The sequence below is a fragment of the Choloepus didactylus genome, chromosome 23 (genome assembly GCF_015220235.1).
Source record: "Choloepus didactylus isolate mChoDid1 chromosome 23, mChoDid1.pri, whole genome shotgun sequence".
Taxonomy (NCBI): Eukaryota; Metazoa; Chordata; class Mammalia; order Pilosa; family Megalonychidae; genus Choloepus; species Choloepus didactylus.
Genome location: NC_051329.1, coordinates 22596748 through 22612630, shown reverse-complemented (window position 1 = coordinate 22612630; position 15883 = coordinate 22596748). Strand labels below are relative to the sequence as shown.

Below are 15883 nucleotides of genomic sequence, written 5' to 3'. Positions count from 1 at the left end.
GGTCAGGCTCGTTAATTTTGTTGTTGTTGTTGTAAATGGATTCAAGGACAATGAGGAAGAGGAGGATGATGCACCGATGATGTGCTTGTTGCCGTGCTAGTTTGCATGTGGCGGCACAACAACCCTATAAGTGAGACCTACTATTAGCCCTGTTTTATAGAGAAAGCCACCGAGATGGACGAGGCTGGATAACTTTCCAAGGTCACAGAGCTGGTAAAGGGCAGCATCACTTCCCCCTGTAGATGCCACCAAGCCCTAATTCACCTCAAAACCCAGACTCCGTTTCCCGCCCTACCCTGTGGTTCCCTGACCCCCTGCCCACCTCCGTCTCTCCCCTGCTGGGGCCCGGGTGACATCCCAGTTTCCAGACCTTCTTGGAGGTGCCCGGCTGCCCCTCTCCCTCTCCCCTGGGAACACTGGGTCCATCCTCCGGAAGCAGCTGCTGCAGCCGGGAAAAGAATAAGAAGGTTCTCGGTGAGCTCATCTTACAAGGCCACATCCAGCGGCTGGGACCGTCCAGCAACTTGGACTTGGAAGACGCCCAGGCCCTGGCGGGGACAGGAAGCCTCCCTGAGCGATCAGGATAAGCCAAACCGCCCCGGTCCATCCCCAGTTCTGAGAAGCCCCCACCTCAGGAACTAACCAGGGATGTCTGTGCGTCTCCCATCTCCCCCTATGCCCCCACACCGGCCCAATGCCCAAATCTACCAGTTGCAGACAACAGCATTATTCTAAGAAGGGGCTAATTGCCTCAAAACAAAAGAATACATACATATGGACAAAATGTGCTAAGTATGTCATAGATCTTAACCCCCTGTGATCCTCACAGCGATATCATTTTACCGGGCAGAAACCGAGGCTCAGAGATGAGAAGCAACCTGCCCAGGGTCACACAGCAAGGTGTTTACAGACCAGGATCTGAAGCCAAGCCACCCGAGAATAAAGCCCACATTCCAAGCCCCAAAATACTGCTGACCTCTGTCAATGAATATGTACGTGCGTACGGCGTGATTAAAAAGTCTAAAAAGTACACCACCCAAAATATTAGCAGTTGTCATCTCTGGAATGTGGGGTGACAGATTTTTAATTTTCTCCTTTTTGTTTATCTGTTTCTCTATATGTGCTACAATGAAAATGCACTGCTTTATAGTCAGGATGAAAAAGAGCATTGCAGCTATTAGTTTGGAAAATGAAATGAGAGTCATTCCTTAGTTCACTTAAACAATTATGTCATGCCAGGCATTGGGGTAACAGCTGAGCACAGTGGAAGAAGAGCCACAGAGCAGGATAAGATATGTGACGAGCTGAAAAAAAAAACACAGTCTAAATAGATGACAATTAATTCCCAAGGATGATCCTGGATGGGATCTGAGGATGGAGGACAGGAGGCTCAAAGGGCCACAGATGGGACTTAAGAAAAAAAAAAAAAAAAGGAAATATAGAATGTAAGCTTTATATCAATGTTGAATTTCTTGAACTTCTTAGCTGCGCTTAATGGGACTGCATAAAAGAATGTTCTTGTTCATGGGAATTGTATATGTGAATTAGTATTTGTTCAAGGATGTGTGCAGCTAGCTCTCATATGTTCAGAGGACAGAGCAATAGATGATGGATGATAGGGAGGGAGGGAGGGAGGGAAAGAAATAAATGGTGGTGTGACAGGATGTTAAAGTTGGTGGATTGGGGTATTGGGGGAGGGGGGTCAGGGTATGCTGGAGTTCTGTGTATCGGGTTTGTATTGTTTTTGCAACTGTTCCTGTAAGTTTGAATTTATTTCAAAATAAAATTTAAAAAAAAAAAAAAACGTGAAGAGTTGAAGTATGGGAGACTCCACGTGCAGAGTAGGGGCTTCACAAACATCACCACTTGCTTGCCCTAGCGGAACAGCGAGGATATTGACTCTCCATTTGCCCCATGTTCACCCGTGTGCCCTCGCTGCGAGCTCCTGGCCGGGCTGAAAAGCAGCTATCAGCAACCCCATTCAGCAGATGAGGACGCCCAGGCCGAGAGGGGAAGCCACTCCAGGCACTGGTGAGAAAATAGTCAGGACATGACCCTAGGGCCGTTGGTACTCCTGGGTGGTGTCCTGCAGGACAGGCTGTTTCTGAGGTCCACGGAGGAGCCACCTTCCCAGGGGTGACGCAGGCACTGGGTGACACCCTGAGAACCCCCCGAGTTCAGCTGACCCAAACCAGAGCCAGGGAAGATGGCTCGCACCAGCTCCACTGGGTCAGCCAGCATGCTGGGCATTCCAAACGTTCCTCCAGAGCTTTTTGCTGCCTTTTTTTTTTCTTTATTAATGAATTAAAGGAAGGAAAGACAGAGGCTATGATGAAGTCATCTGGTTAAAGATGACACTCAGGAGCATGATGGCCTTCTTTCTGGAGTTAAACGCAATAGTCACCAGCCACCTCGTGCCCCTCCAAGAAGATAGCAGCCTGTCTGCCCATTGCCAAAGCTTCCCATTTACCCAAACCCCAAGCATCATGGGAAACGTTTTTGCTTCCAGACTGCGGGAAAAAGAACTGGAGGCCAGGAGAACATGATTCCCACCCCAGCATCCCCATCGCAGCCCCCCTCCGTGCTGCTCTCTGCCTCCTCATCTCTCTCCCCATGAAAGGCAGAGGCCATGTCCCAGGCAGCTCTGCAGCCCGGAACCAGCCCAGGCCCTGGTACATAGTAGTTGCTCAATAAATAACAGAAGGTGAAAATGATCACCTATCCTAAGAGAGGAAAGTGTCCACTGCACTGGAGGTTCTGAGGGGAGAGACAGTATTTCCTACGTGATCCCGGAGAGGTGGGAAGAAGGAAACAAGCTGCCTTGCATTATTACAGGAGGCCTGGGCCTTGCAGGAGGCAGCCCGGCAACCAAATCCAGGCTCTGCCACTTCTTACCCTAAGCTGACTGACCTTGAGGGGTGGGGGCTTGACCTCTCTGAGCCTCAGGTCCCTTATCTGTAGAGGGTGCTAGTTAATATCAAATGCCTGGGTAATCCTGGGTTTAAGAAGAAGAAGCATGTGCAATGCCTCCCTAGCACACAGTGGGTCTTCAGTAAATGGTAGTTGTTCCAAGCCCCACCTCTTGATCGGGCTGGTTTTGATTCTTCCCAGAAGGTGTAGCAGGAATAAGAGGCTCTGGGATCTATTCATTGAGTCCTCTACTTCCCTAAAGTGTGAAAAAGGCCCAGAGAGGGAAAGGGGCTTATTCAAGGACACACAGCAGAGAAGCCAATTCCAGAACCTAGGCGTCCTGACTTCTGGCTCAGAACTCATCCTAATATACTCCATATTTTCTCCCACAGTCTAGGAGCCCTTTGCATGCCAAGCACAGTCCCTGGCACACAGGTCATCAGTTCCAGAAACAAAAGACAAGAGCCATCCAAGGCTGGGACCTAAAATGAAAGGGAGAGACAAACTTGGGTAGCTTCCCAGGTCAAAGGGCCCTGGGAGTTCCCCAACAAAGTCACTCCCTGGCCCAGCCCGGGGCCCTGGGCAGGGCTCAGACGGGCACAGTGCCCACCAAGGGCCAGGCTTCGTGTCCAGGCAGGCAGGGCCGGGCAGCCGGGCTGCGTGCATTCACAGCGTGACCTCAGCAGACCCCAGCCGCCTGCTGGGCTGCCCTCCTCCCAGAAGGCCCCAGACGCGCAGCGCGTTTCCTTCCTCCATCAGTGCCTCATCACACCACGAGTAAACAAGACAGTCCCCAGAAAGGACTTTCATTACTGAGGAAGCCAAAAAAAAAAAAAAAAAAAAAAAACGGAAGAAGAAGAAGAAATACCAACACAAAGCCAGGAGCCAGAGCCCTGACCTGGCGTCTTTGAAAATACAGCTGCATCTGCAACAAGCAGGGTTTCCTGCAGCTACCAAGATATACAGGCAGAAGGACTCTGGTTCCCCCTGCCTGAAAGCCTCGGTTTCCTCTTCTGTAAAATGGGAACAACGCTAGCACCTCTTCTTATGGGTTATTAGAAGGATTCAGTAAAATGATGCACAAAACCTGTGCATCACAAACTGGAATACAGGAAGCAAACAATGTTAATTAATTAATTTATTATTATTACTGCTGCTGTTACTATTTCTGCTACCACTCAAATGAGGAAGAGTTATATATTATGATTTATAAAACAGTTCCTTGGGATAACGTACATGCATTTAAAAAAAAAAATAATAATAACCCCAAAGTCAACCCTGAGTGGGAGGGGGTTTCCCATTTTTAAAGTGTCTACAATGTGCTGGAAGATTTAAAGAGTTACCCCGTCTAATCCCACAAGGACCCCACAGGGCAAATCGTAACAGTCCCTTTTGTCAGAAGGGACAAAAGGAGGATCAGAGAGGCAAAGTCACTCATCCAAAGTCACACAGCAACAACCTGGTAGAGACGGGATGGAAAGCTAGGTGTGCGTGGTTGCAGAGTTCTTAGTTTTTCTTCACCACCAGGGAGTCAGCAGAGGGAGTGAGTCAGGGCACAGGTGCTGGAGCCAGGCTGCACAGATCCACACTCCCCTAGTCAGCAGCGTGGCCCGGGGCAAGAGATGCCTCATCTCTGAGCTTCAGGTGCCCATCTGCACGACAGGGGTGTGAGGATGGAGTCAGGGAACGCATAGGAAAGTGATGGGCGTGGCGCCTAGGATGGGGGAACGTGCACTACGTGTCATTTCATTTTACTATAAATATCATTATCACTGTTTTCAAAAGCTGGGTCTCAGCAGATGGAGGTGAGGCAGGCTCAGTCAGCTCTCCTGGAATTCTGAAGGCAAAGGAGCTGGGGGCAGGAAACACCAGATATACCCACAGCTCACAAGCTGCCCTGACTCACTTCAATGACACCTTGGCCCACCTGAGACTCATTTCATAGACAAGGAGGAAATGCTCAGAGTGGTTAAGGGACCTACCCAGGAACACAAAAGAGATCCGTGCTCGAGCCATCCCAGACTACTGATTCTTCCCGCTCTGCTTCCCGCAGAAACCCGGCACTGATGCCCAGGAGAATCCCACTTTCCCAGCGCCCGGCATGTGACTGGATCATGATACACCTTCATCAATGAACGAAGGAAGGCGTGAGTGAATGAATGAGTGGAGTGAGTGAATGAATGAATGACCTCTCTCCCTGCAGCTAGCTCAGGCCGGCCCCCAGAGGATGCTCATAACCATGAGGCCTGTCGAGCTTCCCCAGTTCAGCACTCTCCATGGTTCTTCCCCCCGTTGGCTCCAGGCTGCTTCAGGCCTTGGGTGCTGAGTAGAAAAGGTGCTTTGTCCCCTCCAGGCAGGCCTGTTGAAAAGACTTCCCCATTAATAGAAGGCCTCTCCTTCGCTAGCAGAAGGGCGAAAGCACTCCTGCACAGAAGCAGGGGTCCTAAAGGCTTCTCTCCATCACTCCTTTCCCAAGGCCCTGGTGGCTCCCAGGAAGTGAAACCATCTCTCTGCAATTCTCGAGATTAATAATAATAAAATAGCTAACACTTAGGTACATTCATTAACAGGCACTAAGTATTAACTCATTTAACATTCACCAACCTCCTGAGGCAGGCACTAGGATTACATTCCTTACTTAGATGAGGAAAGTGAGGACACGCAGCTCCTGGGTGGCAGAGCTGGGATGTGAACCTAGGCAGGCTGGCTCCAGATTCTCTGCAATATTCCCAAAGGAATGGATTGCAAAATTCCCCATTCCTCCCTAATCAGGAACCCCTCGTCTCCACACCAATCCTCAGAGCCATCGTTCGTTGTTTGTGACCCAGGCTGAAGGACAACAGCCAGCCAGAGCATGCTCTTCTTTGGGGGCCAGTGGAAGTTCAGGAGCTCAAGCGGGAACCCGCAATGCATCTAAGAGCCTCCACACGCTGCTGAGACAGAGCCACTTCCACCCTCATTCTACTGACCAAAGCATGTCACACGGCCAAGCCCAAGTGGGGCAGATCTGAACCCAACCCAAAGCCTAGTGTCCAGCCTGCCCAGCCAAGCCCAGCCAAGATCAGCCAAACCACCTGCTGACACACAGCATGAAATAAATGTTTGCTGTTGAAGGCCACTGAGATTTGGGGGATGTCTTGTTACCCAGTATTATCTGAGCAAAACTTGACTATTATAAGGACCAAGAAACCATGTATTTCCAGAAGGAAGCAAGCAGACTAATGGGCCCTTGGGAAAATGTCTTGCAAGACACGGTCTCCAGCAGGTTGGATTAAAATCCAAGAGCCACAAAATGTGCCACCTGCTGGAACTAGCACCTTCCCTACTGTCATGCCAGAGGCCATATCCTTTGGCCACTGATAAGACAGAGCCATAGCCTTTTCCCTCTCTCTGAAATACACAAACAGCTTTCTCACACACAGCCCTGGTGGGAGTGTGAAATAGTACAACCCCTCTGGAGGGAAACTTGGCAGGCTTGATCAAAATTCTAAATACTCTTTATTCTAACAGTTCCATACCATAGAATCTGCCCTCCAATCTACTGCACAAGTGTGGTAAGACACATGAACAGGGATGTTTGCTGTGGCACTATCTGAAATAGGAAGAAACCAGGGCCAACTCAAGGTGATTAATTCGTTTCTTTATTCCACCTCCATTTTACTGACTACTTACCATGGGTCAGTATATTAGGATCTGAAGATACAGCAGGGAAGGCAAATAGGGCCCCCGGCTTTTAAGTCTAGAGCAAGGAACAGACAGTAATGATAATTCCACTATGGCCACCACTAGTGACAACAATCAATATTTACTGAGCACTTGCCACGTGCCAGGCCCTTATCATTCACTCCTCTAAGCCACCCTCAGAGGTAGGTCCTATTATTATCCCTGTTTTTGATGAGGAAACTGAGGCTCAGAGAGCTTAAGTCACTTGTCCAAGGTCACACAGCTGATAACTGGTGAAACCAGGACAAAACCTAGTCTGTCTGGCTCCAGAGTGGACATAAAAATAGCTTAGATAATAGCCGAGTGTGATAAGTGTCAGGAAGGATGTACAAGGGACAAGTGTGTGTGGGAAGTTTCTGGAGAGTCAGAAGAAACTGCCAACTGCATCATCTCTGAGTTGTGGAACTGGGGATCGGGACAGGAGGGAGAATTCACTCAATAGAATATCCTTTTGCCATCTTTGAAGTGTTTGCTGTATTATACATTATTTTCATGATACAAAATATATATTCTGGTGCGTGTGTGCGTATGTGTGTGTTTGTGTGTGTTTCACTTCCAATTGATCCTGAGTGCAGGGACTCCTTGTGGTTTCCCACAAACCTAGTGCCTTGCCCAAAAATTTATAATATTTTTGGGGGGGCAAAAAAAATGCTGAAATTTTGTTGAAGGAAAAAATATATATATAAATATTATATAAATATATACAAATATAGGTAAATATTCCTAATTTTCAACAAAATTTATCAGCTGCTTTTTATATAACATGAGTTTGAGTAGTGGAGTGGGCAGAGGCACCTCCCCTGTGTTGGAGGCCATGGAGCTGTGAACAGTGTATCTTTGGGGCTGACAGCTCTGGGTCTGAATCCTAGCTCCTTCACTTCCTGGGTGCATGACCTTGGGCAAGTCACATAATCTCCCAAAGCCTCCATTTAATAAACTACAAAATCGAGGCATCTCCTGGGCTCACTGTAAGGAATAAATAAGGAACCAAATGGCTTAGCCCAGAGCCCCCACAAAGAACGGTGGCCGTTACAACGCACTAGATGCTTTACCTACATTCTCTCCACCCCGTCCATTCTACAGTGCAAGAAACTAAGGGTCCAAGAGGAAGTTTTGTCCAGAGCCACACCTCCACAATCTGGATGAGTGAGGCAGCAGGAAGGAATGTGAACTTCTGTCCTCCTCTCTGTCCCATGTATGCTAAAGCCTTCCATGTTTGGGTATTTAGGGAGTCGTGGGGATGCAAAGAGAATTTGTGTTGTTGCCGATGGTCTAACTTTTATTCATTCAACAACCTCTACGTTCTGGGCATAGTAATTATCATGCAATTCTCCAAAAGAGCCATGCTTTTGTCTGTGCTGGTCCTTCAGCCTAGATGCCCTCCCCTTTCTGCACCCTACCCATCATTTAAGGCTCAGTTCAAGCATCACCACTGGAAGCCTTCCCCAACTCTTCTCCACCACGCACAGCTGGTTGGGTAAGGTACCACCTGCCTGTGACACATCCCGATTACCGGCTACAGTGATAATCCTACCCACCATTTATTGAGCACAGACAGGCGCAGAAGGAGAGGGGGAGCAGGGTATCCTATCAGGAGCCCGTTTAACAGATGAGGAAGCCTAGTCTCAAAGCAAATACTGTGTCCAAGGCCACAGTTAGGAAGACGTGGGGTCAGAGCTTACCCCTATGTCTATCCAGTGGCTCCCTCCCTGTATCCGTTTCTTCAAGTCCCTTGGAGCCCCCTCCAGCAACCTCCTCCTGGAAGCCTCCCTTGGTTTACCCCTGTCATATCCCAACTCAACCGCACCACCCTTTGGTGCTTCTCTATTCCATCTCATTGACCTCAAACATCCCCAAGTGGCAAGCTGGAAGCAAGTTCAAACACTTGGCTCTGCCACAGATAGTTGGCAAAGACCTTGAAGCCACTGAGCCCTGCATCTGTAAAATGGGGACCATGAGTTCCTCTCCCCCACTTTATACTGGAAGCTGGTGAGGATTAAGTTTCAAGTTCCTGAGGGTTAAGATGTTTCATGACTGTGCCAATGGGTGCTCAGGAAGGGTTTGCTGATTTGAACACTGATATTTATAATCACCTCCCCTGGAGCTTTCCTTCCCCCAGATAGGCCCTTGTTGAAGAGGTCTTTGAACTTAGTGGCTCCCTAAATAGAACAATGATCAACATCTAAGTTGGCAAGCAGCACACCAACCCCATCTCCCCCTCCCTCTGATCTTCCACCTGGATTTTTCTGGCAGCCTCCTCACTGGCCTCCCGTTTTGGCCTCTTTTCCTGCCCTCTCCCATCCAGCCTTCCCACAACAGCCAGGGAAAGCTTCCTAAAACACATCTGACCCCATCACTCTCCCACCGAGAACCTTTCCACAGCGCACCACTGCCCTGGAATAAAGTCCAAACCCCTGAGCATGGCTGACCTGACTCCGGACAACATCTCCTGCCAATACCCCGCGCTCACTCCCCAAGCCCAGGCCTTTGCACAAGCCACTCCCAGTTTCCGGCTCAGAACACCATCCTCTCGCCACTGGTGGACTCTCCTGGAAACCCCTAGGGCCTCAGCCCTCTCTATGCCAGAAGGCATCAGCCCCTCCCCCTATTATATAATTGCCTATTTTCTCAAAGGTGTCATCCCTTAAGGATGTGGCTGGGAGCCTCATTTTGGAGCCCCAGCGTCTAGCACAGTCTTAAATTTTTGTTGAATGAATGGTAATTGAAGAAATGAGTGAATGAATGAATGAATGCACATATAAAATTTTCCTCTGGAGCTCTTCCTCTGAGTTGGTCAGAGATACATTCCGGTGCTGCTGAGCAAGGGAAGAAATGCTCAGAGCTAGACAGCTGGCTGCTCCATTCTCCTGCCAACCTCAGCTTTGAATAAATGCCAGTCCCCAGGACCTCTGTGGTGGGCAGGGCCCCTCCAGTCTTCAAAACTGGGGTGAAGGCTGAATCCCCAACATCACTATTCAGCACAGCTGCCCCACTGGGATGCAGGGCAGGCTGACAGCTCTGAATGCAAAAATGTAATTCCAGGAGGACAGGATCTGTGCTGCTCTGAGCCACGCCACACTGACAGCGCCTGGCACACAGTAGGTGCTCAATAAATACTGGTTGACCAAATGAGCTGGCTCATATGCCCAGTTGAAATATATATTGAGACGTTGGACTGAAACTGCACTTCTGGTAATTGCACCCTCATCAACATACAAATCCTTTAAAAAGGATTCCCCCCAAACCAACAAGACCAGGTTGTGTTTGCACAACTCCCTCAGGAACCATCCCTGGCAACAGAGGCAAGGGAGGAGATGCCAGTATCTGGGGGCAAACCCATATTTATCCAGGAGCCCTGACAGATTAGCAAGGGGAAAGCAAGGGGAAACCAGATGCCCTGGTTGCTGATTAGCCAAACCTCAGAGCTTCTCTCAGCCAGGGGGATCAGAGGAGCAATTAACCCTTAGGAAGAAAGGCCAAGTTAAATATCTCTTTAATCCTGCAGTTAAAAATGACAGCATGTTAGGCTTGTGGACCCTTCCCTCAGATATTATGGGGGAAGCTGTAGGAGATGGGATATGGGAAAGGAGGGGCTGTAGAAAGGCAGTGGGGCACTAATATTTATAGAGCCCCCAACTGTTTCATACCCATCATCCCTATGAATCCTGCCAGACCCCAGAAGAGGAAGGGACTGAGACCCCCAGGCCCCATTTTTCCAGGAAGAGAACCCTGGCTCAGAGAGGTTAAGTGCTTTGCCCAAGGTCACAAAGATGCTGCATCGAAAAAGCTCTTTCTTTGTGCAACAGGTACAACCCTTTCCCTTCCAAAAGGTAATGGCTGCTCCTGGCGAAAGTTCAGTCCCGGCCAAAGAGAAGCCCCGGCCGCCTAGGCGGCGCGCGGAGGTCACCCGCCCGGCTCCGGGACGGAGAGCAGGGTTTCAGGACTCGGTGCCCAGGTTCGTAGGCGAGCGTGAGGCGGGAGGGTGTGAAAAGGTCAGGCTCCGGTAGGGGTCAATGGGCCGCTTCCCTTCCCGAAGGCCCCACCCGTGGCCCCGGGCGGCGGCGCCAGTAGGGCGAGGGCCATCCGGGCCTGCCTGCAAGCCGCGGGACCCAGCCTTAATCCCATCAGGGCGCCTCTGCTCTGGAAGGCGCGCGGAGGGGAGCGCAGGCTCCGCAGGGAGGGCGCGTCCGGAGCCCGAGTACCGGGAGGTGGGGGGCGGTGCACTGCCCTCCTCACGATCCTGCTGTCCCCAGGATCCTCTTACCCTGGGCTCGGCCTCACTGGGCGCCCTCACTCCCCAGTGTTCACCTCCGGGGCCTCCAATCCACACAGGCTTACAGAAGCCGGCAGCTCCAGGCTGGGTACACCGAGATCCCCGGCGATCTCCCAAGCATCTAGGTACCAGATCTCTCGGAATCCACTCCCAAGGCTCGGGTCGGCATGAGGGAAGTGGCATACACTTGCTCCCAGTCCCGGATCACCCTCCTGCACCACCCCCAGGCCGGGTATCCAGCGGGATCCCGAGGCCGCCAGACCCGGATCCTCGTCTGGGATCGACTCCCAAGTCTCTGACCCGGCGGCGCGGGATCTATTGGTTGTCCTGTGCAGGATTTTCCCGAGGGATCGATTCTCAGGTCTAGAGAGAGAGAGATCCCCCTGCTCCCAATCGGGGATACCCCAGCCCCGCAGACCCAGCGCCCGGGGAGATCCACCGGATCCCCGCGCCCCCGCCCCTTTCACGGCCAACTTTGCCAACTTTTCTCTCGGGGCCTCGGCCAGGCAGGAACTTGGCGGCCGTCGACCGCTGCCGCCTCCCCGGCCCCCAGCACGCCAGGGATCGGGAAGCTGACGGACGGCCCCCATCCCCCGCGGCCGCCGCGCAACCTACCCTGGAGCCGCCGCCGGCCAGCGCCGCCACCTGCCCGCAGCCCGCGACACCTGCCCGCTCCCGGCCGCGCCGCCCGCAGCCCCGCGCAGCCTAGCCTGCTGGGGGCGGGAACTCGGGGGGGGACGCGCCCCCGTCGCCATGGGAATCGCGGCCAGCGGCGCGTGCGCGGAGGGCCCCTGGGCGGAGCGCCGCCGGCTGGACCCGAGCCGCCAGGCGGCCCCTGGGCGTGGGGACTGCACCGCGGGTCAGAGGTCGCGAGTCTGCCCGGGACCCCCTTCCGGAAGCGTCCCCGCCCGGCCTCGAGTCCTGGCCCCGCCGCGTCCGATTCGGAACGTAGTTTCATGGTCCCCGCCCGCATCGCCGGGGCGACCACCGAGTTCCGGCCGGGATGTCCCGGGACGGGCACTGACCCGCCGCCGGGTCTGCACCCCCGAGAGCCTAATGCAGCCCAGGAATTTCAGAGGCGCTGGGGAAACGCGGGTGCATTGAATCGCTTGCGCAGCGGCCGCCAGCCACAGGAGCCAGCGGGCCCTGAGCGAAGAGTTGGCGTCCCCTCGCGGCACGCAGGGGGAGTGCCCCCGGAGGCGCGGGGCCCGCAGGCCGGGCAAGGGGTCTTCACTCCCGTAGGCGCCTACTGTGTGCCAGGCCTGCTGCAGTATGTCTTGGGAGGGGCAGGAGGTATAGAGACGTTTTGTACAAATTGCAGGAATCACAGGAACTCGCCCCTGGACGAGAAAATACCTTTTTGCTTTTCTGTACTAATTCCATTCAGCAGAATTTTATTAACACCAACTGTATGCCGGATGCAAGGTAACAGTGGTGAAGGAGCTGACAGATAATGGAAAATCAATTGAATTGCATTTATGACACTGTGACACAGTTTCCTAAGCAAAAAGGACAGAGCCTGAATACTGGAGGACCTAAAATCCTATGCGCATTTATTGTACGTCAGACCACGAAAGAGTTTAAAAGAGAGAGAGAACACATCCTGTGGCTGCAGGAGAATTGGAGGGGAGCTCACTAGCCTCCTCTTTCAAGTTGCTGGGATGTGGGGATGTGGGGGGGGGGGCAGCTATAGAGGTAAGGGCAGCTCTTGTAGAGTGAGTTACCCACCATACCCATTGTTTCTTTTAATCTGCACTGAAACCCCTTTGAAGCTGGGACCACCCACCCCTTTCTACCTAGGAGCAGCCTGGGGCTCCCTAAGGGACTAGCCCACAGTGATGGAGCCTGGAAGTCCCGAGATCTCATGTGTTAGGATAATCACCTCTATTGTCTAGATGTCTTGAGCACAATCATCAACTGGACCAAACTCAGTGGCTTTCAAATATGACCACTGCTTCCAGGTGGAGGTCTGTGGGTGGGAGAGAGAATGGTTGGATTGAAAGTTAAAATCCCTCAAAATCTGCCTTTACCCTCTAGCAGGGCTTTCATGTAACATATGTATGTTTCACAAGCAAAGGTAAACTGTTGTTTATGGTCCACTCTCCTTTCGCAAGTTTCTGCTCCTAGAGAGCAAGGACTTTTGTCTGTTTTGTTCACTCCTGATTCTCAATTCCAGAAGCAGGGCTTCGCACATAGTAGGTGCTCCATAAATATGTGTCTAATGCATGAATGACCAGCAGCTGATAGTGTACCATCTGCCACCTCGCCTTCCTAACCTTATAGGAACTTCCTGTCTCTCTGTGGCAGATCTCCATGAGCCATAATGTGTAGGCTGAGGGTTCTGTTTAGCAGAATGTTTCCTGTTTCTGAGCTTCCAGCCAACTTAACCCTCCACCTCTACACCCCCTCCTTGTCCCAGAATTTCAGCACTTGCAGGGAGAAGACAAGGCCTACTCCTGCTATCTCCTGCAGAGACCCCCAAACCCAGACCTGTCCTCAGCCCTCACCACTCCTCCACTCTCCAACCCAAGAAATCCCCAGCCAGGCCCCGTGCCAGCTCTTCTGCCCCTGTCAAGCTTTGAGGGGATCACAGAAATGCCAAACCACAACTCCCAGACTCCTCCTGGTCCCAGAAGGGGCAGGACTTCCTGGTCCAGCCCCAACTTAGCTGTTCCCCCTGCATTCCTGCGTCTCCTCTCCCTGGTGAGAGACTGCCAGCCAGGACACGCCCTGAGGTTATACCCTACCCACAAGAGGTGTCAGGTTGTACATTGTTTCCAGAGCCACCCCCTCCCCCAGCCTAGCTTTTCCTGAGGCTATGCCAACTTTCTCTAGATTACCCACCCAAGGACTTTCCCAAGAACCCCTTCTCTGCTCACCTTCTGCCCCCTCCTCCAGGAAGTCTGTCCTGATTAGGCTACTTTTTCTCAAACTCGAGCATCTCTGTCCAATGGAACTTTCTGCAGTGATGGAGAAATTCTATATCTGCATTGTCCAACATTAGCCAAAATGACTGCTGAGCATTTGAAAAGTGGTCGGCAAGACTCAGGAACTCAATTTTAAATTTTACTTAATTTTACTTAACTTACATTTAAATAGTCACCTGTGGCTATGGCTCTGTATTGAAGAGTATAGCTCTAGAACCCACACACACCCTGGAAAAGATCATATTAATGCATTTCCATTGATGCATATTTATGTGTTTTGTTTCTCCTGTAATTCACCTGCTCCTTGAGGGTGAGATTCAGTGTATTTTTTGAAATATTCCCCCTCAACATTGGGTCTTTGCCCATGCTAAGCTCTGCCTGGAACACTCTGCCTTCCACCTGCCCATTGCCTGGTTAACAAGCACTGTCCTTCAGATCTTAGCTTTACCTTCGACTCCTTCAAGAAGCCACCCCTGATTACCATGGCTGAGTTAGATGCCATAGCCCTACCCCATACCAAAGCACTGAGAATATTGTAGTAAAATGGTTCATTTACTTCTCTGTCTCACTTTCTGGATTTCGAGCTCCTTGAGGGCAAGCAAAGTACCTGAAATAGAGCCATTATCCAATAAATATTCATGAAATTCAATATTGAGTGCTTGCTTTCACATGATATGATCCAGTGCGTGGTTCATAGGAATGATGTTAATAAAGGCTATCATTTATTGAGCCAGGTACTTTGTGCTATCTCATTAAATGGCCATAGCAATCCTATAAGAGATGCTCTATTTTACAGATGAGGGATCTGAAGCTCAGAGAGGTTAAGTAAATTGCCCAAGGTCACACAGCTAGCATCTAAGCCTGGGTTCCTTAGAAAACAGAACCTGCAGCGGACCTTAATTCCAGAGCAGCAAGAGTGAAGGAACAAGGGCTGTGAGGCAGCAGAGGTGGGAGAGCAAATACAGGATGTGCCTAACTGGGCTGGCTACAGTGTCTCAGGAAAACACAGCTGGCAGCTCCATCATGCAGGGCATGGAATAGCCCATGGCAGGAAGGAAGAGCTAGGACTCCATCTGCTGGCACCTCCCATGTCCTGTTTCATTAGTCACAACCCATCTGCTTTGCACTTCTAGGCTGTATTACCTGCCTTGCTGGGCAGCCAGGAGGGAAAAGTCACTGTCACACACAGAGCTTCACCTGAGTCTGGAAATGGAGACACCATAACCCCCCAAGGGTTCAGTCAGTTCAGCTTGGGTGACAGATGCAGGTGTTGGGAGCCTCGGCCACGGCACAGGCCATGTCCCCGCAGGCTGAGCTGGCCAAATGGCTGCAGCAAATGACCCATGCTGCCTTCAAGGGGAGGTAGGCAGAGGCTGGATCGGGTCTAGCACTTCTGGCTGTGGTCTTGTGGGTGGCCCAGAAGGACAAAGCTGAGCACATCTAAAAAGATGCAGCCAGTAAACAACAGAACAGGGATTCAGACCCAGGTGAGACTAACTCCAAAGCCCTTTGACAAATATTGACTGAAAGAAAAAAAAATACATAAATGAATGATTGAATGAGTGGGGGAAAGCCCTGGCAATCCTCAATTCCAGACTCTCCTCACTTGAAAATGAGGTTCAAAGAGGCAGAGATACCTGAACTGAAGTCACAGAGTGTAGGCAGCAGAATGGGACTCAGGACTCAGGATTCTGACTTCACTCACAGGTTTTCTGCACTGGCTGAAGAAAAGTCCACAAACATGACACAACTGAACCCTCCTGCTTCCAACAGCACAAATTGGTGTGTGCTTCTTTGTTTCATAACACTTCTTGTTCCTACCCGCCCAAATTCATCACCCCCACCCCCTCTATTAGCACCTCAGTTTTCCTTCTGGGAAACACCTCACACACACACACACACACACACACACACACACACACACACACACACACCCCTTAGCCTAAATAGTTGCAGTGTGGGGCCAACTCTGTGGTAGTCTCACCCTCAACCCACAACTCTAGGGCACAGGACCTAGATCCAGTTAATCAGAGCATCCCATTTCCCTGGC

At 51.2% G+C, this 15883-nt stretch overlaps 1 protein-coding gene across 3 annotated transcripts in view; it reads right to left on the bottom strand.

Annotated features, from left to right (window-relative positions):
• The window catches only part of KIAA1671 (KIAA1671 ortholog), a 205564-nt gene extending 193987 nt beyond the window's left edge, over positions 1 to 11577 (bottom strand). For all 3 annotated transcript variants that reach the window (XR_005214060.1, XM_037817432.1, XM_037817434.1), the window contains exon 1: positions 11522 to 11577. The gene's annotated coding sequence lies outside the window, so the exon portion shown is untranslated. The remainder of the gene's footprint in view (positions 1 to 11521) is intronic.
• Positions 11578 to 15883: the final 4306 nt, after the last annotated feature.